Below are 23601 nucleotides of genomic sequence, written 5' to 3' on the forward strand. Positions count from 1 at the left end.
AAAGGAAGACCAAGAGTCACCTCTGCTTCTGAGGATAAGTTCATCCGAGTCACCAGCCTCAGAAATCGCAAATTAACAGCAGCTCAGATCAGAGACCAGATGAATGCCACACAGAGTTCTAGCAGCAGACCCATCTCTAGAACAACTGTTAAGAGGAGACTGCGCCAATCAGGCCTTCATGGTCAAATAGCTGCTAGGAAACCACTGCTAAGGAGAGGCAACAAGCAGAAGAGATTTGTTTGGGCCAAGAAACACAAGGAATGGACATTAGACCAGTGGAAATCTGTGCTTTGGTCTGATGAGTCCAAATTTGAGATCTTTGGTTCCAACCGCCGTGTCTTTGTGAGACGCAGAAAAGGTGTAAGGGCTATTTGACCAAGAAGGAGAGTGATGGAGTGCTGCGGCAGATGACCTGGCCTCCACAGTCACCGGACCTGAACCCAATCGAGATGGTTTGGGGTGAGCTGGACCGCAGAGTGAAGGCAAAGGGGCCAACAAGTGCTAAACACCTCTGGGAACTCCTTCAAGACTGTTGGAAAACCATTTCAGGTGACTACCTCTTGAAGCTCATGGAGAGAATGCCAAGAGTGTGCAAAGCAGTAATCAGAGCAAAGGGTGGCTATTTTGAAGAAACTAGAATATAAAACATGTTTTCAGTTATTTCACCTTTTTTTGTTAAGTACATAACTCCACATGTGTTCATTCATAGTTTTGATGCCTTCAGTGAGAATCTACAATGTAAATAGTCATGAAAATAAAGAAAACGCATTGAATGAGAAGGTGTGTCCAAACTTTTGGCCTGTACTGTATATATATATATATATATATATATATATATGAATAATATTTGCAAGTTGCATTGGTGCTCCATGGGTGCAAAATGCAACTAAATAGTCGTGGTCTGAAGCCCTGCAGATGATACACTGTTGCTTGGGAGAAAGTGATCTGAACGGGACGGAATTTGTGTGTCTGTTAGAATGGCTTAAAAAAATGTCATTCATATTTGATGTTTGCGATAGTCATTTTTTACATCCCACATGGCACAAGCCATGATACATTGAGTATATTGCATGTATATTATATATATATTCACTCCTATGTCCAGTTACAGTCCTGCTCACAAGCAGAGCATCTGCCCTTAAAGGATAACTTTGGTATTTTTCAACCTGGGCCCTATTTCCCCATGTGTATGTGTGCGTATGATTCATAGGTACAACTCTTTTTAAAATTGGTTCAGTATTGAGGGAGGCGGATGCAACTGGGAGCTGCGAAATGAGCTTAAACGGTAACGGGGGCAAATACATCCTGTATAAGTTTTTTTTTTATAAGTTTTTTCGCCACTGACCAGTTCATATCGCCAGTGCTATCTCTGTAAATAGCATACTAGCCTTTCCCTTACCTCTGGGCTGTGTGACGTCATCTTGCGAGAGCTTTGCTCCACTGTGTCTGTAGCTCTCTCTACTCGTGGGATAGCTGTTTTCTTGAGGAAGAGGTGTTTTGGGATTGGATGTCTTCTCTTCTTCGGCTGGCAGTAGTCATCTTAGGAGAAGTGAGCACTGCAGACCCGATGGTCTGCAAGGCGCAGTGTCTGGTCAGGAGTGTTAGCATCCATTTTTAGCACAACTAGCCACAACTTCAGCATCTCGCTGTCCGACAAAGACAGCCTGTGAAAGCTGTACGGGGTGTTGCACGACATCCTGTTCTTGCAATTCGGATAAGCACAAAAACGAACCATTGTTTTCAGTCGATGCAGTGAAATTCTCTTGATAGATAGATAGATAGATAGATAGATAGACAGACAGACAGACAGACAGACAGACGGACAGATAGATGGATAGACAGACAACTGAGCTGCCATATGTTTCCCTTCATTTTCAGCCTCTCTCACTGTTATTAAAAGACTGACTTGCTCCACTCTGCCTCAGTGGGGATCTCAGTTACATATGAAAATGTAATAATAATGCTGATACCACACACACACACACACACACACGCACACACAGCCCTTTTACTCTGCCTTGAAGGGCTGAAAGCTTGTAATAAGATTAGAGAACAGTAGAACAAACTGAGAAAGAGAGCAGTGGGGAGGTGAGAAATGGGCCATCCATTCACAAGAGAAGAAACCACAACTAATGGCTATGCTGCAGGCTGGCATTTCAGACACACACTTCTCAAATCTGGCATGTATAGATTTGTTACAGATTTAACATAGTTTGATCTGTTATGTAACAGTCACTAACCATGCCATAACGCAAGCCTCTAGTAGTGTTCGAGTGTGTGTGTGTGTGTGTGTGTTTAAATGTGACTTGCCCGTCTTTTGTTTACACAGTCCCAAAGTACCTTGTACTGGTGGCACCCTTAAAAGTAGCATGGGTGCTGAATCTATAGCTCAATTTACATTTTCCTCATCATAACTTAAGACATAAATGTTTTTATCAGCCCATGTCCACAAGGGTCATGGAAGGATTTGGAGGCTGGCCAAAGTTAATGACTAGACAAGCCTACAAGCATGCAGACTGCACATGTTTGTAACATATACATGTACACAGATACCCAGAGTGCATGGATGGGCATACGTTTTTTTTATGGCTATAACAGCAGTCTGTTGTAATGCACAATTTTGTCTTTTTCATATCTTCTACTATATTTTCCTGCTCCCTTCTCCCCTTTGCAAAGTATGGTAACATTTAGTGTTGGGGCTGAGTCAGCCCCAAAGAGCCAGGCCCACAGAGCTAATGGTGCGTTCGTTTTGTACTCGGAGGTCAGAAGTCGGAAGTGGGAATGACGTCACCTCCAATTTGACAACAGTTTTTGCATTCTAGTTGACAACGGTGGACAAGTCGGGGGAAAAAAAATGGATGCCAGCAAGAAAGCCTTTGTTGCCCTTGCACTTTCGGAGTATAGACAGCTTCAAAACCATCACACACTCCAACTGATGAACACCGCAGATGAGGCTGACCTAATGTAAAACAAATAAGATGAAATTGCTCTAAACAGTACTTTAGCAGAGTGTTTACTCACTATGTATGTGACCGGCAGCCATCTTGAATTCGTAAGTCGGGGTTGATGCGGTTGCTCCGAGTTTCCGAGTTGGAAATCCAATCTCAGGGTGCGTTCGAGTTTAAACTTCCGATTGGGAACTGGGAATTTCCAACCTCCGAGTACAAAACGAACGCACCATAAGCACCTGTGAGCTGTGACAGAAAGCGCTCGTACATGTGGCGGCTATACATTTTTAAGTGATTAACACGTGGCTGCTAATACTTAAAATATGGCCTAATAACAACTCTTTAACTCAGCCAGATTCAGTGCACCACCAGTCCATGCTGACTCAAACTTGAGCTGAGACCTGACGTGACATTTGATTGTAGTCTCTGCACATTAATACATGCCATGACCGTATGCCCAGTTTTCTGTTGTACATTGGTTTCATAAATGAGGACCATAGTTGATAAAATACAATAATTAAAAGGACAAAAGAGAATTTGCAAATGACTGATAACATAATTTCCTCACTAAGTTTGTAATAAGATGCTTCAACCTTTACTTTGCCCCACCACCAGGCAACCATGGCATCACACTCACACACACACACACACACACACACACCACACACCACACACACACACTGTCAGACCCAGGAGTGCTGCGTACATTTGTAATGCAAGGGAAGGTTTGGACCAGTGTAATAGTTGGTCAGTTTTGGCACTGTATTCGCTTATGTTGCAACCAGTGTGGCTTGTCTTTGATATGACTGTATAAGTGATGAATACAACATCGATTGCACTGGTTTGGTTTGTATTGAATGCTTGTAACATTGTAGTGCCATGACCTCATGATGATGTGACTGCATGTTCCGCTGGATTAGAACCTTTTGGGAGAAATAGCAGTGCTGGTATCCATCACATGAGTTGATCCCTGTTTGTGATGCCTTTACTGTGGGCTCCTGCTCTGAAGCAGCCTGTCCACCTCAGTGCCTGCTGAGAATGTGTGGGAGGAGGGACAGATTAGCAGAGGAACAGACGAAGGTGAGCTGATGGGAGGCTAAGAAGGGATATAAAGGAGGAGGAGGATGGAGAGAGGAAGGACAGACAGAAGTGCTCTGTTGTCACTATAAAGGTCAACATTAAAAATTAATCTGCTCTTAACTGTGTGTGTGTGTGTGTGTGTGTGTGTGTGTGTGTGTATGTGTATTAGAGTTGTTAATGATTAATCACCCTTAAGAATTAACTGATTGCAAGGTTTGAGCAAAGAAATAAATAAATTGGCAGCATGATGTTAGCACTGTTGCCTCACAGGGTCCCTGGTTCAAACCCAGGGTGGGGGGTTTGAATCCAGAGTGGGGTAGCCCTACTGTGTGTAGTTTGCGTGTTCTCCTCGTGTCAGCGTGGGTTTTCTCTGGGTATTTAAGCTTCCTCCCACAATCCAAAGACATGCAGGTTAATTAATGACTCCATTAAATGAATGAATTAAATTAAATGAATACACAGTAAAATGACAGCATATATCACCACAGTCAACAATTAGTATCACCCCCACCTCTTAAAAAAAAGCAGAGCACAGGAGAGTGAAATTTACTCGAATTGAAGACATTTAGATACATTACGTACAATAAAAGCAAGTGCCCCAGGCTTAAGCTAATAATGGTGATGAGCAAAAAACAATTGTTAAGCCTCCGGCCATAGCTGTCACCAGTGTGGAAGCATTACGTTTTTGGGTTGTCCATCCATCCATCCGTTCGTCTGTCAGTCCATTCGTCTGTCCATCTATTGGTCCACCCCATTCTCGTGAGCACCATTTCTCAAGAACGCCCAGGGGAATTTCTTCAAATTTGGCACAAACAAACACTTGGACTCCATGATTGACTAATTACATTGTAGTGGTCAGAGGTCAAGTTTAAATGCTACCTCAGAAAAAAAAAACACAGATATATGTGAAGTTTCCCAGTTTTAGAATTTGTAGCTTCTTTGCAGCGACATCCATATTTGAAGTATTGTCTCCTGTTGTAACTATAAGAGTCTGGACAGACATAGATGTAAACTGTAACTGTAGCTTGACCGGTTAATGGAAGCTACAACAGGCAGTTAATCTAGTTTTGTCTGTTAACCTTGACAGTTATGACTGAGCCAAATTTTATACTTTGTAGGGTTTCAACAGTATGATACAGATACAGTTACAGAAAAACTTTATTTATCCCCGAAGGGCAATTCAGTTCCTACAGTCCACCGACAACACATAAAACATTCACACAACATGATTTACAGTAGGTGTCAGAGGGAGCATGACATGAAGGAACCCTAACAACTACTGCTTAAAAAGAAGCGCCTCAGTATATTTTGTATGAGATTTTCACAGTACGATAACATCTCAGAAAAATTTTTGGTATCACGGTATTACAGAATTTATATTATAATCAGTCAGAATGACTTTTAAAGGAATGAAAACAGGGTTATTGTTGTTTGAACAAAAAATTTATTACTATCATTAAAACTTGAAACCTTTTTTATTGATGGAAGTATGTGTAAAAAGTCTCTCCTTAGGAAGAACCTTAAATAAAGGAGAAACTCTCCGTCCAGTTGTATTTTTATATACCCCTGCAAGCCTGTGTTCTTGTTGTTGAGCCATGATTCATATATGGAGCAGAGTCAATTTAATTGATAATAAGAAGAATATTGTGATAAAACTTGTGGCTTACATCCCTAGTAATGATTTGGGATAGAATCCCCCCCTTTCTGCAACCTACCGCCTGAAGTACCACAGCTCCCTCCTTGTCCGAGCCCCTGCATCTGCCATCAAACTGCTAATCCAGCAGCAGCTAATCCAGAATGCTGCTGCCTGCCTGGTATTCATCCTTCCCATGTTTTCCCACACTGCTCCAGCAGTGTACTGCCTCACTGCAGCGTTTCCATCTAGTTCAAACCTCTGGTGCTGGCCTATAGGAACGTGAAGGGAAGTGCTCCATCCTACCTCCAAGCCACGGTCAAATCCTACACCACACTATGAGGCCGCTCATCTCAGTAAAGACCATTCTCTGCCCTGGTCCTACTGTGGTGGAACGAGCTTCCTATTGAGGTCAACACAGTCCAGTGAGTGTCAGCTTCCTCCACCTTTTCAGACCACAGCTTGAGATGCCATGCTTTTACTTGTGTACATTTCTTTAAAGAAAAACACTTGTACTGCAGCACTGAACAAGCTCTTAGTTTGAAAGAGAGGAATTTGTAATTTTTTTTTTACATCATTTAACTCCTCTCACTGTGGACAAAAATGTCTTATGCCAACCCAAACGTGTTTGGTAAAGACGATCCTAAATTTCTTCATACTGACAAAATAATTCAGCTTTCCTGTTGAGAGGCAGATCTTCAGATATGGTTTCCATGTAGAGAGTCTCTTCTCCTGAGGCATTCTACAAATCCTGTCTCCCTTGTAGGATTAGTACACCCTAACCCACCTTAACAACTTAATATCTCACCAGAACAGTTACAGCTGGTATAACATTACTGTATCTCCAAAGATATTGTTTAGTAAGACACACCAGTGAAGGAATATAGAGAGACAGGGAGAAGTCAGAAAGCTCTGATTAAAAAAAGTCCAAACAGAGAAAGAGGGTGAATAACAGCAGTCACAAGCTACCTCAGAACACTGTGTTCTATAGGACCAGCTAGACTAGTGATGTAACGTGTGTGTTTAATGCTGCTGAGTCAGGCTTGAGGAACTAGACTTCCATTATCGCTGAGCTGGAAAAGCCCCCATCACACACACACACACATACACACACACACACGCACACACACACGCACACACACAGTTCTGACATCTGCTTTTTTCCTCATGTTTTGGTGACAGTGAGTGTCTTACAACCTGAACATGGTGAACAAGGATCACAAATGGTTTTAAACCTGAACATCTGGAAATCAGGCTGCAACTCCTTCAAGATCAAATGGTAGCAAATGTAACCAACAGAATTAGTGTAGAGCACAAAAGCTTTTATTTAGGCCCACTGATAGATGTGTGAAACCCTTTCACTTCAGACTTTTGGTCATCGGAGTGAAATGGACCAAATACCATGGTAAAAACCATAACTCTGCAAAGGTGACAGAAATCTGTCCTGTGAATGAACACTCGAATGTACACACAAATTAAACTGTAGGTAGCCTACCAGAATAATATAATCAGTTTAAGTTTCCCTTTGGAGACATAATCTACAATTGAAAATAGGTAATAAATTGCAATATATTGTAATATATTTTATCGCAAAACTCAGCATATCGCAACATATTTAAAATTGCGGTAATATTGTATCATGACTTAACAAAAGAAATGTGACTCGTTTCTTTTGGGTGCTTCAGCACTCTCTGCTCCAATGCAGAATGCAGCAAACTTGGCTTAACTCCTTTAAACCAGACTCTGGTACAACATCATCTCTCCCACCATCCATTGTAAGTGACTTTCTTGCTAACAGATCTGTCAGCAGCCAGCCAAGAGAAGTGCGCTGAGGTGTATTAATTCAGTAAATTATATATTTAAACCTTGCAAACAGAGGCAAATTTAATGTAAAACAAAACATCAGTATGTTTATTTATAAAAATTGGAAACTCAGAGTGGACTAAAAAAAGTCTAGTTTAGGTACAGCTCTAATTCTCACTGCGTCTTGTGCCATGGCACATATTTTGATCAACCAGCTGACTCTCCATATCACTGACTTTTGTGTTGAATCAGGTTTACTTAAAGGATAATTCCAGTTTACTACAACATGGGTGTATTTTGTAGGTTTGAACATTATTTCTATCAGCTTTGGAACACAAAACAGCAAACTTAACGGCAGCTACTCAGTCCAACACAAGACGTGATGGGAAATGTGGGCATCGCTACAAGAATAATATAAGAAAAACTCTCGCTAGCCACTAGGCTAATTTATACAATGTAAAATTCCATAGGCTTGTGCTAATAATGTTAGCTTGTTGTATTAGTGTGGAAAATGTGTCCAGCAAAAGATCTGTGAATCTTGTAAGTTATGATGAAGCCGATTTGTGAACTCGTGTTTGATATTGTCACTATTAAGCCATGTTTAATGTGTGTTTCTGGTGTGATTAGAATCAGTCAAACTTTACAGCACTTAATAGAAACTCCACCACCAACTGGCGTTTGGAGGTGTAACTGCATGGCAACACAGACACCACCACCCAAGTACATTATGTATTAAGGGGATGTCCTCAGTTTGACATGTTATGAGTAGTCATACACCTTACCGTCATGATTAATAATAGTTTCATGCATACAGGACCTGTATCAATCAGACAAAGCAATAAAACTGAACTCTTGGAAAGTGCAAATGCTGTCGATTTAACTGGGGATCAACAACAAAAAAATCCCACACTGTTGTAGCTATGCAGGGCTGATTTGAAAGAAATAAGTCTAAAAATCAAGATCATAACTACATTTTTTTGCATTTATTTGATTCCCAATCAAGGCACGCTGGTAAGAAGGGCTTCACCTTGTTTATATGGACCTGAAAACCGTTCTGAAATGCAAAATATGGGAATTTTAAATGTGAGTAAAAATGTGATTAATCATGATTAACTATTGAAATTCAGTGATTAATTGCTATTAAAAAATGTAATCGTTAGACAGCCCTAGTAAACATCTATCACAGTTACTGATTCAGCCATTCTGATAAAGTGGTTTCGATGATCTGGGTAAACTGTTGGTTTCAACATATCTGATTGTATGATCTCTAACGTCATTGCAGTGAAGTCAGGTGTTACAGATCTCAGCCATTAACTTGGCAAGTTGGTTGTTGTCATAACTGATTGAGATGATGACCAAAGCCACATAAGTAATGTAATAGTAATACTCAAGATGTAATCCAATTTATGCAATTAACACTTTACCTTTTGTCTTCCCTCACTTTTTGTATAATTCCACACTGAAGAGGGTATGTGAGTGATGTCACTAGAAGTCACTATGGTCACTCCTGTCACTGTGGCAAACCATTAAGTGTTGACAGGGGAAATGATTAAGAGGTGGTGTGCAATCGACTGCATAATCAACAGATTCATGAACAAATCTACCAAAGAGAATTTGAAGTGCAGAGTGTCGCTGACTTTCAGGTGTGTGTGTGTGTGTTTTTTTTTTCTACTTCATGAATGTACAGTAGCAGAAGCTGTTTCTGCTGTGTAGCAGTAGTACAGCTAGCAGGTCATTTGGTGGGACTCCAGCTCCCACTGAGTGACCATCTGGACCACTGAGCTCCTGCATATACAGGCACTACAGTGAGTCATTACTGTAGAAGCAATCAGTGCAGGGCCAAGTGATGATGTCAGCTAGTTAAAGAAGTGGATCTGATGAATGGAATGAATAGATTGGAAGGAAAACTAGACACTAAGTATCAAGAAGAGGTGAACTAGAAATGTGTAAAACCAAGGGACTGACTGGAGGATAAGTTGAAGGGGGCAGAGGGTTTGACACTAACTGTTGTTGCAGCCCCGTCACCACAAGAAAATATTGGTATTATATGTTTCTGCAGTTCACAAATACGTGATGCAATGTTTCATACACATCTTATCAACATTTCTGAAGTAATGTAATATATGAGCTAACTTTGTCATCAGGAGGTGGAGGGGATGGTGAGATGCCTGCAAAGCTGTAGACAACTGATAGAGACCAACAAACAACAAAACTGGTTGTTATTTAGGGAGTCACTGCTGTGTTTCCAGCAGCTTTTTAGGCACCAAACATGTTGTGTAGTGACCTGTTGCTCTTTTTCCAGCATGGATAGTGCCATGAAAAGCAGTAGTTTTACACAGACATTGCTGCTTATCAGCAAGGATTGAAACCAGGAATTTTAAGTCAAAACGTGACCAGTCCTAACCATATCCAAGTGGTTTTTGTGCCTTAACCTAACGACACATTAACCACAGCATTGTTGAAACAGGAAGTTTCAATTTATCTGATACATAATAATGTGCAAATAAAACATATCCGTGGTTTGCAGAAATGTACAATGGCAGCATTTTTTTCTTCTGGTGACTGGGTTGGTAGTGAGTACTTTCACACATAGATGAGTCCTAATATTTAAGTTATTTGTGTTAATTTGGGAATATGAAAAAAAAATTACTGCCACTTTTAGCAATGAAACCTCATCCAAGACTGGTACCAATCAAACTGTGATTCAGTGAGTATGCACTCAGTATTTTTTGTTTGCAAGTAGTCACAGTATCACCAAGGTTTCAGTACCACTGATTTTGCAAGGACATGAAAAAGGACCTTGCAGCATCACTGTCTGGTGTTGTCAAGGCTGCTCTTTGCCATGATTTAGCAACAGGCGTCTTTAAAGATTTTTATTGTGTAAAAAAAGTGTGTGACTGATATTTGCTGGGATGTATTACTCTGTCCACAATAATATACTGTACCTTTAAACAGTTGAATCCCATCACAAATCAGATTGTTCATTGCATCATTAAATAATATACATACTCATTCAATGCCCTGTTTCAAATATCAGTGTAATATTATTGCTCCGGACATTGATGACACATAAAAGTGGTTATGGGGACGTGATCTTTGGTCTGGATGTGCACGACACACAGACACACAGGGTGCGTTCCGAATCTCATACTTTTTCTTTCCCTCTTGCACATAATATTGTTTACCTTGGAGATATAACAAAACTGTGTTCACCAAGCTCGCCAGTGATGGAGAGATCTGCTGTTGTTACTTTGCAATGTATGTAGATTTAACCTTGAAGTTCTAACTGCATACAAGCTCGATTCTGATGTATTCACCACAGTGAAATTACATCTGCAGTTCTCTGTCATTGTTATTTTTAGAGTTATGTCCTTTTGTTGTTTATAATCTTTATGATTATTTTGTTCATTTAAACAGTTTACATTCCTATTATTACTATTTGACAGGTCATCACTTGCTTGAATTTGCTGTTAGCTGTCATCGCAGCTTCTGAGAGCTGTCAGTCTGCTGTCAACAAGCTGTCTATGAGTTGTCATCTGTTTATGGCTCAGTTGATGTGACTAATCTTCTGCTGTGCAGATGATTGTGGGTCAGAATAGCCAGAAAAGCATGCTGGCTTGCATACTGCAAAATAGGACCAGATGTAGTGGAACATCCTGGTATTTTTGGCATACTGCATTTGACATACTATGTATTGGGATGTACTGTATCTTTTTCAGGCGTACTACATAGTATGGTAGTGTGGGGATTGGAACGCACAGACAGAGACACTGAGGTCATGGTTTATATTGTGACTTTGCTGTTTTAGTATTACTGTTGCTGCTCTAGAAACAACATTTAGTCATAAAATATTTTAAGTTTAATTCCTATTGTAAATGTATTCTTTTTCAAAAAATAATTCCTTGTAAAATTTACAGTGTTAGTTCTCTGAGAATCTCTTTCACATACACTCAAAAATTGGTATTGTAACTGAAATATCCCCAATTGAATCCATATTGGATCGAATTCAATCAAATCGGGACCTTGTGAATCGAAATCAAATTGATTCAGGAAATCAGTGGTGATACCCAGCCCTAGGACTGAATTTGTGTCACTCTGGGAAATGTTAGGACTGTGAGGACTGGTTTCCTACTCTGAGACACTTATATCTGTGACGAACAATGTGGTGACTTTATCTAACTCTGTCTGTCCTGCTGTCATGTATTTAAATGGCCTTCACTCTGCTCTGCCTTCTGTTCACTCCTCCTGGTTCATCTTATGTTATAGTTTAATAACTGACTTATTGAATGACTTAACCGTTAGGGACACTTCCATATCTTGAGTCAAGGCAGCACTCTGTTGTAGAACACTGTCAGTAATTTGACTTTATCATGAGAGACTCTGACAGACTTTTGATGATTGGTTCTTAATGTTGTGTCCTTTGTTTCATTGACAGCTGTAGCACCTGCTGATAACCTGCAGCACCTGGAGGAGAAAGGGGAGGCGCCTAGTTCCAACAGCCAATAACAAAAGCAGGGAACATAGAAGTAGCAAGCAGGCTCCATCAGGACCATTGTGCTCGCCAACAGGACAGCTCCAAACTGGTACAACTTTGTTTCTGACATATTTGTACATGCTCTCCTTGTTTCTGTGTATAAACCACTACTGACTGAAGAAAAGACAGGGTTTTTTTCTTTCAAGTTTTAGCTTTGTAAGCACAACAGTGCCTCAGACAATAAGTCCTTGGGAGAAAGGCCGAGGGAGGGAGCGAGAGAGACACTTAGTCTGTGTTATATAGGTCTTGTATATGAAATGTCTATGTTGTCGCTGCATTTTTTTAAACCCATCTGTCACCTGCATCCAGGCACTGTGTCAGTGTCACACAGTAGACCACAACTACCAAGAAGAACAGCGATACGCTATGATCCACCTCACACACAAACTAGCAAACAAACGCTCACCTGACACAATCAAGCAGCTCCGTCTCCCACACATGCAATGCACATGTGCTACTGCGGTCATTTCATTCATCTCACAGACTGATTTAACATAGCGCATGCAACATATAGACCGATGTCACACTGTAGACTAATGAACAGACAGATTAAACAGAGAAGCAGCTCTGTGTCTGTCTTAGTGTTGCTGGAGAAGTTGTGAGTGAGTCAGTCAGTCAGTGACTTACTTACTTACTTTATTACTTACTTACTTACTTACATACTTACTTACTGCATCCATCCCAATATCCTACCTCGACTCCTCCATCCTCCATCCTCGATCACTTGACCCGTAAATCCAGAGTGCAGACAGATGAGAGATTAAACTCAGTGTATCACTGCCACATTTTATGTTTTATTTGCTCTCTGATTCACCACCAAGTTACAAATCTGAACAAGAAAAGGAAACAAACTTTTTTTTCATTTATTGGGAAGATTTTGCTCCGCGATCTGTTATTTCCCTCATCAACTTTAATTATGGATACAATCAAAGTCAGAGAGTCCGTCTGTCACCAAGAAACACTTCTACGTCAGTCACACTGAGGCTGATCATTCCTGAGCGTCAGGTTGATGAGTTATAGAATTTTAATTTTCCCTGAAACATTTGACCTAATAAATTATTTCCAGTGTTCAAAGACATTGTGATCATACTCTGGGTTATTGAATAATGAACTCACAATCAGAATATCAATAAATACAGAGGCAAATAATGAATAAATCATATAAACACATTGTGTGACTCTGAGCAGGACACAGTACAAATTATGAATACAGAACACAGGCTGCTGTTCATGTGTAGGTGATTGTTAGACGGAGAGAAAACATTGCCGCTCTGTTACTGAGAACTGTTTCTGTATCTTTATCATTATATATGCTTATGTAACATTATGTATGTGTAGACACAAACTCCATTAAAAGTTTCTATAACTGTTAATAAAGCCTCCTGACAGCTGATCCAGCTGTAATCAGCTGCTGCCGTCATTACAAACGGACGTCGCTTCATATGACGCTTTAGAGGAAAGGACGTCTCATTTCTCTAAAGATATGTTTCTTCATTTCTTCTCTCCTTGCATTTCATCCTTGCATTTCTCCCTCATGTCCTATGAGGGCGGAGCTAAGATGCGAGGAAGAGACGTAAGTGAGGGAAACATGGATGTGAAATCTGGTATTGGGATGAACCCAGAGAGTATGGCAGAGCTGTGCAGAGATTGTGACAAAGGTGAGATGCACACTGGTCAAGTCACAAGTCATCAGGTTGTTCTTCACAGTGACTGTGATTTTGGAATGAGTGTTGGAATAGAAAACTTAAAAGACACTAAGTATTGATTTTTCTTTCCAAAGCTCCCTCTTACATTTGTGCCCCTCTCTCTTATCCTCCAACTGTCTGTCTTTATCTCAGTCTTTTTCAGAGTAGTTGGGAAGCCTACAGTCTGGTCTCAAAGTAATGTTTGAAATGGCCACAATCTCTGAACATTACGTGGTGGTGGCACAAAATGTGCTGAAATTGTGTGCCAGCGCCACTGAAGTAATACCAATGGATATCAGTTACAATTTATTAATTACCTTTGTCGTGATTTACACACGAATTCCCTGGTTCAGTGTCATGCAATAGCTAGTATCCACCTTATTCCTAGCCCCCGTGATACCTTGCGTGAATTATGGGCTGACTTCCGACGCTGAACCCAGTGTTTTCCAAAGGTAATGGTACCCAACAGTACACTTATCCTCTTTCCCAGAGCGATTTGGAAATAAAACATGTGGAGTACACTACCTGTTGGACCTGAGATGTTTTAACGTGATCATACCTCTGTCATATCTGACAGCCATTACAAAGCATTGGTTGTTTGCCTTTTAAACCAATGGCATTAGTGATTAGCTTTAACAGAGCCCGAGCTAACTTAAGGTAAATATCAACTCCATTTAAAAGATTATTTATGATTTCTTTCAGCTAATTAACAGATGCTTACACATTCGGCAAACATTTAAAATAATAATTTAGCTCCATTTAAAGTGAATAAACATGCCATTTGCCAGCTAATGCTCTGTTTGTCTGCCTTAACAGTGCAGTTTACAAATTTTTATAACTGCTGATTTGTTAAATCAGAAATCTACTGAGTAAAACATAATGCCATATTAAAGGGATAGTGCACCCAAAAATGAAAATTCAGCCATTATCTACTCACCCTCATGCTGAGGAAGGCTCAGTCCTCACGTCCCTTGCAGAGATCGGCGGGGGGAGCGGCTAGCACACCTAATGGCTGACAGCGCCCCAGACTAACGTCCAAGAACACAAAATTGAAGCCACAAAATATGTCCAACATGCTCATCTGTAGTGATCCAAGTGTCCTGAAGCCCCGACATAAAAAGTTGTTTCGAAAAACGTCATGTGAACTCTGTTTTTAGCCTCACTGTAGCCTGTAGCTCAGACTGCTTCTCTGTGCTCCACACTCACGTGTGCGCGCTCAGGGTGAGCGGTGATGCACGGTCTCTGAAGAGCAGCAGTCTTGTCCGTACTGATGTCCAGATTCTCAAGTGCAGGCATCGCCAATTCCCAGTATGAGCAGCAAATACTTTCCTCATCCATTGGCATTGCTTTGCATTTGAATCAACTACACCACCAGGTTTCCAGTGCTTGACTCCGGTATTCTGCGGCTGGCTGAGGGTTAGGCTCATGAGCTGCGGCGGCTGCTTCGTCCAGTAGCCTGAGTTCCGCGTCAAACAAATACGGCTCAACAAAGAAATGCTGTTCCTCCTCAGTTTCAAAGTCTTCAGACATGTTGGGCTGTCCTTTGCTAAAAGACCGTAGTGCAATGGTAAACTTTACTGTTGTTCTGGGGACATGTTCAACCCTGTTGTTGAAGCCATCAATTTAGCATAATGTGATTGTTATAATAACGTAACAGACAGCTCGACAGTTTTTCTTTTGATTGTTTTTTTGTTTGATAGAGATGGAATTCAGTTTGTCAGCGCTGTATGGTAGACGAACAATGTATATAAGGTACGATCACGGAACAGGGGACAGAGTTGTGTCCTTTTGTGTTCCCGTTGCTGCCACCGGAGGTAGTAATACCACAGAAATGAGGTCTGTATAAACAGGACAGCCAGCAGGGCAGGACCATGGGCAGGACAGTTGTGATGTTTTGAGCACAAGTTATGCGTGTGACCCACCGCGGGAGATTTAAAAAGAAGCTGTAGCAGTTAGCGGCTGACTCAAAGCAGCCATGAATGTCTGCAAATGGGGACAACAATGAGGTCGAGGACTCCTTAACCTCCGAGCAGAGGATGGGATCAGCCGCCGTATAACAGGCATGGTAAATGATTGTTATTGCCATGTTATGCCACTGTTAATGTTTATAAAGTGCTGCTGTCATGCATGTTATAGGCAGGCCCTTTTTTTCTTGAAGTATTCATGATTAAATCAAATTTCTGATTCAGAGTTTCTACTAAAATCTACTAAGGACTGTGGACTTAGTAGCAGCTCTATACTGCAATCTCTGTGTAAAAAGGACAACTATCTCTAAATGACCTCAAACATATCTTTGATCGTTCTGAACTGACATTTCTGTTATTTAGCCCGATACACACCGATACTGTGTGACAGAAATGAGAATCGACCTGTTTCACAGCAGACGTTTGGACTTGTCAAAGCAGAAAACAAGTGTAACTAATAACATCAATAATGGCCGCATTCCATTTGAGTGAGACAGCTCCAGGGTGCCGACGTTGTTTAGAGTGACTCATTGAAATGAGTCACTAGCACACCTTCATTAATGTTATTAGTAACACCTGTGCTGTAAGCCTATAAGCAGAATACCGTAAATATCCTTATGTAAAGAGACCATATCCCTCAGCTGAATGAAGTATGTTGATGTGCATCAGCGTACTTTATTCCTCCCTGTCTATTTGTGATTGTATAACAGCATCTTGTTGAGGCTTATGTAAATCAGTCATTATAAATGGAAAGCTCAACCTTTGAAAGGGAACAGAGAACTATGATGAATAGTGGTGAGAATGTGGAGTGCGATGGTTCCTGCTGCTGGGAGCATGGTTGGTTTCCCAGCAGTACTCTGCTGCCTCTGCTCAACATGCTGCTAACACGGGAAATAGAAAGAGCTAGAGGGTCCGTGTGTGTGTGTGTTTGCTATTGATTGTTGGCTGTAGGCCCAGTTTTGAGACAGACCTAAAACAAGAGGAAAGAGAGGAGGTGGAGAGTGGAGAAGAGAGACATCATACGCAGTTCTAGATGCCAGCTCATGGATAAACCAGGTCATTTGTACATATATATAATCCCAACTTATTACCATAAAGCATACTAAGACAGCTCAGTCACTGATGTGTATCATTACATACAATGGGTCTCATTCATGAAAAGTGAGTAAATCTGTGTGTAGATTTGCACATTAAAGCCTACGCTACTAAAAACCTACTCCAATTTGATCGCAAACACGTGTGTATGATCATGAATGCCAATCCATCGTAAAGTGACAGCGCGCTCCCGGTAATCAGCAATTAGCATAAATCCCCGCCCATGAATAGCCAATGACCACCATATAAGGAGGTGTAGGTGTATCCAGTCAACCTGTCAGTCATGGTGCAAACAAAGAAAGAGAAAGAAAGAAAAAAGAATTTTTCCAAAGCGGAGATCGAAATAATTTTGGGTGAAGTGGACTTAAGAAAAAACATTTTATTTTCTTCAGTTAGTAGTGGTGTGACAGGGACAGGCAAAGCAAAGGCCTGGAAGGAGGTAACAGATGCTGTTAATGTTGTCTCTGTGGTACAAAGAACCATGTCAGAGGTGAAGCTTAAATGGTTTGATATGAAACTGGAGGCAAAGAAACGCATAAGCACACACACAAAAAAATACAGCGGTCACCAAACAAACAGAAGATTCATTTGTGGGGTTTTGAATGAAGTGGGAACGGGAAGCCAGAGATGTTTTGTACGTAACGGATAAACTCGAAATCAGTGATGGCTGTCGGAATGTAGAGCTATTTAACATTTATTTTAACAAATGATACGGATAAGTCAGCTGGGATAGGCTCCGAAAAGCCACAAAAAAAAAAACCCAAAATAAAACCGTGTTGTCTCAAATAATTCTTTCAGCTGGCGCGTGCTCCTTCGTGGCTCCACCACCTGCTGCTCCTGCTGCCCCTGCTGAACCCAGGCACCGAGGCCGAAGAGGCTGTGATCTGGCTGTCCTTACGGATATTTTTATTATCATCATTCAACATGTAGAAAGAACGTGTAATCTATTGAGTCGATTTACATAGATAATTCACAATCATGAACCTAATCTGGATCTTAAACCTGCTAATTGCCAACTAATTTAACTAAATGTGTTATGTTTTTAATATTTTGTCATGTTAGATTACGTGTTTCAAAGGCATCTGTGTATTGTGTACATAACAGAGCGCAATATTAGTTAAAATTGTAATTTCCAATAGTGACAAGCAATATTTATGTGCTTTACTAAATTTACACAAGCACTACAAGGTCAGGAGCAGGAGTAGATTTTGTTAGTAGCTACGAAAAGATCGGAGCTACTAAAATATTGATGAATGCGGACATGCACGTAAATTTCCCCCTGCGAACAGTTTACACACAAATTCCTTCTGCTCACGTTTCATGAATGAGACCCAATGTGTGCTAAAGTGGCCTGTAAGCGACAGCACACTACACAATGCAGTCAGTTTTACAGACAGCCATCCTCAAATGAAGCAGAACGAAGGCTGCCACTGGACATCGCCCAGGGCACTCACCCTCAAAGGATCTGACCTGGGAACACTGAAATAAATGGACCAAAAGCAACACATACACTATAGTAGATTTCACCTGGATTGTCTCATTTTTCTATTGACAGAAAACGCTACATGCTAACATGAACTCATAGAGGACACATATAGGTTTAAGGATTTAACAATGCAATCTTAATACACCCAGAGTGAGTCCTCAGCTATCCTGCAGCCAGCATCTGATTCCTGGTAAACACAATAGTAAGACATTACAATTCATAAAGCCAGAAATGAACAACAGCCAAGTGTTCTCTGGGAAAGAATAGGGCTGCAGGCATCTAGGACTAAAACCCACTCTCTCTCATGACTATCATGTGTTTAGAGAGAGTGAACAAGAGAGAGAGAAAGACAGAGAGTGTTAGCTGATTTTTAATTTTGATTTTTGAAAGCAAGAGTAAGAGAAAGGTAGACTAATCACATAGCTCAATGATATGTTCAAAATGAGTTAGATTCAGTGTGTGAAGGTTACAGGTAGGAAAGGAGAGAGAAGATGTCTGTAGGATATTACGAGTAGACAAGAGATTTACTGTTAGTTCACCTTCTCTCTGCTTTCTCTGTCTGATACTGTGTTCTACAGGAAATGAGCAGGACACATGTTCCTAATCCAAATGAAATCAGTCCTTCAGTGTGTATGTGTGTGTGTGCGTGTGTGTGTGTGTGTGTGTGTGTGTGTGTGTGTCTGTGTGTGTTTTCTGTGTTCTGTGTCTGTGGTAAACCAAAAACATATGGCCTTGTGCAGTGCTGGAATCACAGAGTAATCACACAATACATTACATTCACAGGTCCTTAAAGGTCTGTGTTAACCTTCAAATTTTAGATTAAGTCCTCCAGTGCTCCACATTGTATGCTTTAGGCCTCAAAAACAACTAACTGTTTATAGTGCATGAGTGGGTGTGAAACGGACGTAGATAAACTGTACAATTCTGAATCGATTCACAAATACCCCAAAACTATTTTTGTAATAACATTACAACAAACAAGGGTTATCTTGTAGCTCATATTTAGTAAATTTTTTGGCACATTTTGGATTCCACAATTTAAAGGAGACCTATTATGCCTTTCCTTTTTTACTGCTATGTGATGTCACAATTTTTAGGATGTTCATATTAAACATGGCCAAAGTTTCAAATAATGAGGTAAACATAGTAAAAGTAATTCCTGTGAGTGAAAACCTTAGACCATTGTGAACACTTGATTTACAACGATTTTATGGCTCTGTGCTGGCGATTACTATAGCCGGAGGTATTATGGTTTCGGGCTGACTGTCCATCCATTCCAATCATGTGAACGTGATATCTCAAGAGTACCTGAAGGGAATTCTTTCACATTTGGCACAAATGTCCACCTGGACTCAAGGATGAACTGATTAGATTTCAGTGGTTAAAGGTAAAGGTCATTGTGATTTCGCATTCTTCTCACTCTTGTGAACGTGGTATCTCAAGGATACCCAAAGGGAATTTCTTCAAATTTGGTACAAACATCCTCAACTCAAAGGTGAATTGATTAGAATCCGGTGGTCAAAAGTCACTGTGATCTTGCCTACTTCTCATTTCATGATTAGGATATCTGAAGAAGGCCTTGAGGGATTTCCTCAAAAAAATTTAGTGGTCAAAGGTCACTGTAACCTCACAAAAAATGTTTTCGGCCATAACCCAGAAATTAATTTTTTAATTATTACAAAATTTCACACAAATGTTAAACAGACTAAAATAATGAAGTGATGATATTTTATATCCAAAAGGTCAAAGGTCAGCTTCACTGAGACATCATGATGATCTGCAAAAACATTTTCTGGTCATTACTCAATGTCGTATTTCAGGAACAGAAAAGGAGACATTTGGTCAGATACTGAATTGGTGACACTAGTCTAGATGCCCACTTTGAAACTGTGCTGCTTGTACAGATCTTTTGTGCTGCCAAACGAAAGATATGTGTAAAGCATCCAGACATGGATGTAAACTGTAACTGTAACTTGACAGGATCGCATAGGACATACAACCACAGGGTTGTAATTCTAGTTTCCTACTCTCAAGATAAGCTGTACAAGCTGGTGATGGATTTCTTTATATGATCATATGCTCCAGGCCTGCTACTGCAAGTTTTTACATCACATAGCCTCCACAGTTTCACTGTTGGACGTTGACCATCTATGCCTACCTGTGCTACACTACTGCTGTTGGTCATGTATTGTCTCCGCCGTGGACTGTATTGGCTCTCTACAACAAGGTCAATCGTTGTTGTTCCAGTTTTGTCCTGATATATCCTGTTATATGTTTCTTTTAATTAGGGATGAGTGATAAATCGATTTTATCAATTAATTTGAATTTGTAGTTTAGGTCGATTTGTTTTAATGAAAATCAAGTTTCTCTTTAAAATCTGCGACCAACGCTCCCCGCTGGGCTCCCGTAGTTTAGAGTGGGATCACCCCTTCTCTTCAGCGCTTTTGTGTGCTCACCTGTGAGTGTGTGTGTGTGTGTGTGTGTGTGTGTGTGTGTGTGTGTGCGTGCGTGCGTGTGTGTGTGTGCGTGCGCACATGTCTGTGTGTATATGTGTGCATATCGGGGCCGAACTCCACTGTGCGCAATACAGAGAGCAGAGGAGAATTTTACATGCGCATGTAGAGACAGAAATGACATGCCGTTGTGTAAACAATATAAGTCATCAGGTGCGCCGCATAATCATTTGCATAATTGTGATTTCAATTTTGACCAAAATAATCATGATTATTATTTTTTCCATAACCGAGCAGCCCTAATTTCTCCCCTATTTCAAATTCCTGCTGGAACATGTCTGATTGTATTTAGAAAGCCTTTATTGGTGATTTTTTATGGTAGAAAGTGCTGTTATACTAGTGCTGTTGCAGTCATTCCCGGACTGCAAGTACACTGCTACATGTAACTACATGCTAACGTCAGGAAAACCAGTAATCTTGGTTGCCAGCTGCAATGACAGTTAAAGAGACAGGCACTAAAGAGGAGAGTTTCAGATAGAGGGCGAAAACAGCTGTTCCAGCTCAGCTAGTATGAGGAAAATAAAGTGTTTACGACCATTACAGAATGTAAATATTTTATAGGAGAAACCCCAAATACAAGCATGAACCTGGAAATGAGTACAATAGGTCCTCTTTCATAATCAGCTTTGCAAGATGAAGGGGAAGTGTTTCATGAATACTTTCTTACATACAGAGTTGTGGATAATGCTGACATACCCTGTCACTGTTAAAGTTAACCCTGTTAACTTTGTAGCATAGAGGCTGATCGCTGCAGACTAAACGCGAGCACTACAATACAGCAGAGCACTCTTTTTTTTTTTTTTTACTTTACCCCCATCTACTCCAGAACACACACCACCCTCTGTTCTACACAAATACATGTGGTCAGGTATGTCAGTCAGTAAATAGCACTTTATTTCATTATTCTCATACAGACAGACGGTTGACTGCATTATGCTTGAAATTAATGCAGTGAATTTGAGAGGGTTGACAACACAGTGCTTGAGCAAATTATGTAAATGCTCTCTATAAATCTAAAGAGAGGCGTGTGTGTGTGTGTGTGTGTGTGTGTGTGTGTGTGTGTGTGTGTGTGTGTGTGTGAGTGAGTGAGTGAGTGAGTGAGTGAGTGAGTGAGTGAGTGAGAGAGATCTCTGCAGGGGACGGATTTGGATAGCAGATTAGATTTTAATCAGTCCAACACACAGACACACACACACAGTTTTAAGAAAATAGGTAATGCACACAAGCAGACCACCAGCCGCTTTCATATTCATAATTAATGTTCCGTACAGATTTTTCAATCCAATATCAGCAGCTTCATATTCCCAGATTTATTAAAATATAATCCACACACTGTGTGTGTGTGTGTGTGTGTGTGTGTGTATTTGGCCAAACAGAAGTTCTATCAGATTATAGGGGGCTGTTGAAATTGCATGGAGAATCAACTCTGTGCCTTTTTATTAAAGAATACACTTTATATTCAACCAATGTGGTTTCACAACATTGCTTTAATAATATTGTGCTCAATATTTATTAAAGCTGTTCATTAAACTCTCAAAGGAAAACAGGACACACTGTTTTTCCTTACGTGACATAACATGGAAAACTAAAGAGAGAAGGACAGATAATAAAAGCTTTACAGCACTGACACAGAATCCTGTCAGCCATGGCTGAGTCATCTTAGAGGTCTGTGTTAAAGTAATAAATGTACCTTACCTCTGAGGGAACCTTTGGGAACATAACAAGTGACGTTCACTTGTCCGCTGAGAGCCTTTAAGTTGTGAGTGAATGACACCAAACTGCACTGCTCCAACACAGACAGCTTCATCCAGCACATTAATCCACACATCAGGTTCACGAGTGAACAGATAGAGGATGTTAAACTTTTATTCCTAAACTAACAGGAGCATAGCATAGTATGTAAATCAATTAACATCAATTTAACATTATGTAGGGATGCACAATAATATTAGCAAGTCATTGGTATCGGCCAATACTGGTTTTAAAATGAACTATCAGAATTACACAACATGCTTTTTCTTATTTTGCACAATAAGTTAATATTACATACACTGAATAGCATTCTGTTTCGTGTCTCCATCGCCATCTCCATCTCCATGTTTATTCAACTATAGGCATGTAATAATATGTCGAATTTCGCGGTGTCGCGATAAAATAAATTCTCAATACCATTGTGGGAATGCCACGGTAGTTATATAGCTGCGTTCTCCTACAGAGCCGGTAATATGACTGTGCGACTACATTCCCCATAATCCTTTGCATGCACCTGCGCGCACAGATGAGAGCAGACTCATGCAGCTCTGACCCGTGCGTGACCGGAGGAAACAGCGAATAAAAGTAAGGAGATTGATTGTTCTTCTCTGTGGATTTTCTCCGTGACCGTGCGTCATAGCGAGAAGCCACACATATCACTTGAAACAGCGGAATCGTGGCTTTCCGACAAGACCAAGCACTTGTCGGTAGTCCAATGTTTTCACAGCAAAAAAAAAATGATAAAGTTACACTAAAATAATGTATAACAAAGCTTTCATACAGCTTTGCACACACATTATTTTTGGATGGATTACTCGCGAATGCAGGGTCGCACAGAAATGCCACACATATCACATGAAAGCGCAGGACCAGAGCTTTCCTCTCCTCATCTCCTGTTCTGAGAAAGTGTTAGGGTCTTCTTGATGTCAAGATTGTCAACCTGCCGTGAACAAACTGAGTGAATGTGTGTTTTTGAGTTTTTCTATGATTTCCAGGGAAATGGCTGGGCTTTATTTATTTTGGTTTTCTTTTACACACATCTCTACCCACCTCTCTCTCTCTCTCTCTGTGTCTCGCTGTGTATCTGTGAGTGAGGGATTGTGTGTTA

At 40.5% G+C, this 23601-nt stretch overlaps 1 protein-coding gene across 2 annotated transcripts in view; it reads left to right on the forward strand.

Moving 5' to 3' along the window:
* The window catches only part of fam110b (family with sequence similarity 110 member B), a 79899-nt gene that overhangs the window by 36970 nt on the left and 19328 nt on the right, over positions 1–23601 (forward strand). For both annotated transcript variants that reach the window (XM_033650618.2, XM_033650620.2), the window contains exon 2: positions 11900–12047. The gene's annotated coding sequence lies outside the window, so the exon portion shown is untranslated. The remainder of the gene's footprint in view (positions 1–11899; positions 12048–23601) is intronic.

Source organism: Epinephelus lanceolatus, chromosome 12 (assembly GCF_041903045.1).
Source record: "Epinephelus lanceolatus isolate andai-2023 chromosome 12, ASM4190304v1, whole genome shotgun sequence".
Classification (NCBI taxonomy): domain Eukaryota; kingdom Metazoa; phylum Chordata; class Actinopteri; order Perciformes; family Serranidae; genus Epinephelus; species Epinephelus lanceolatus.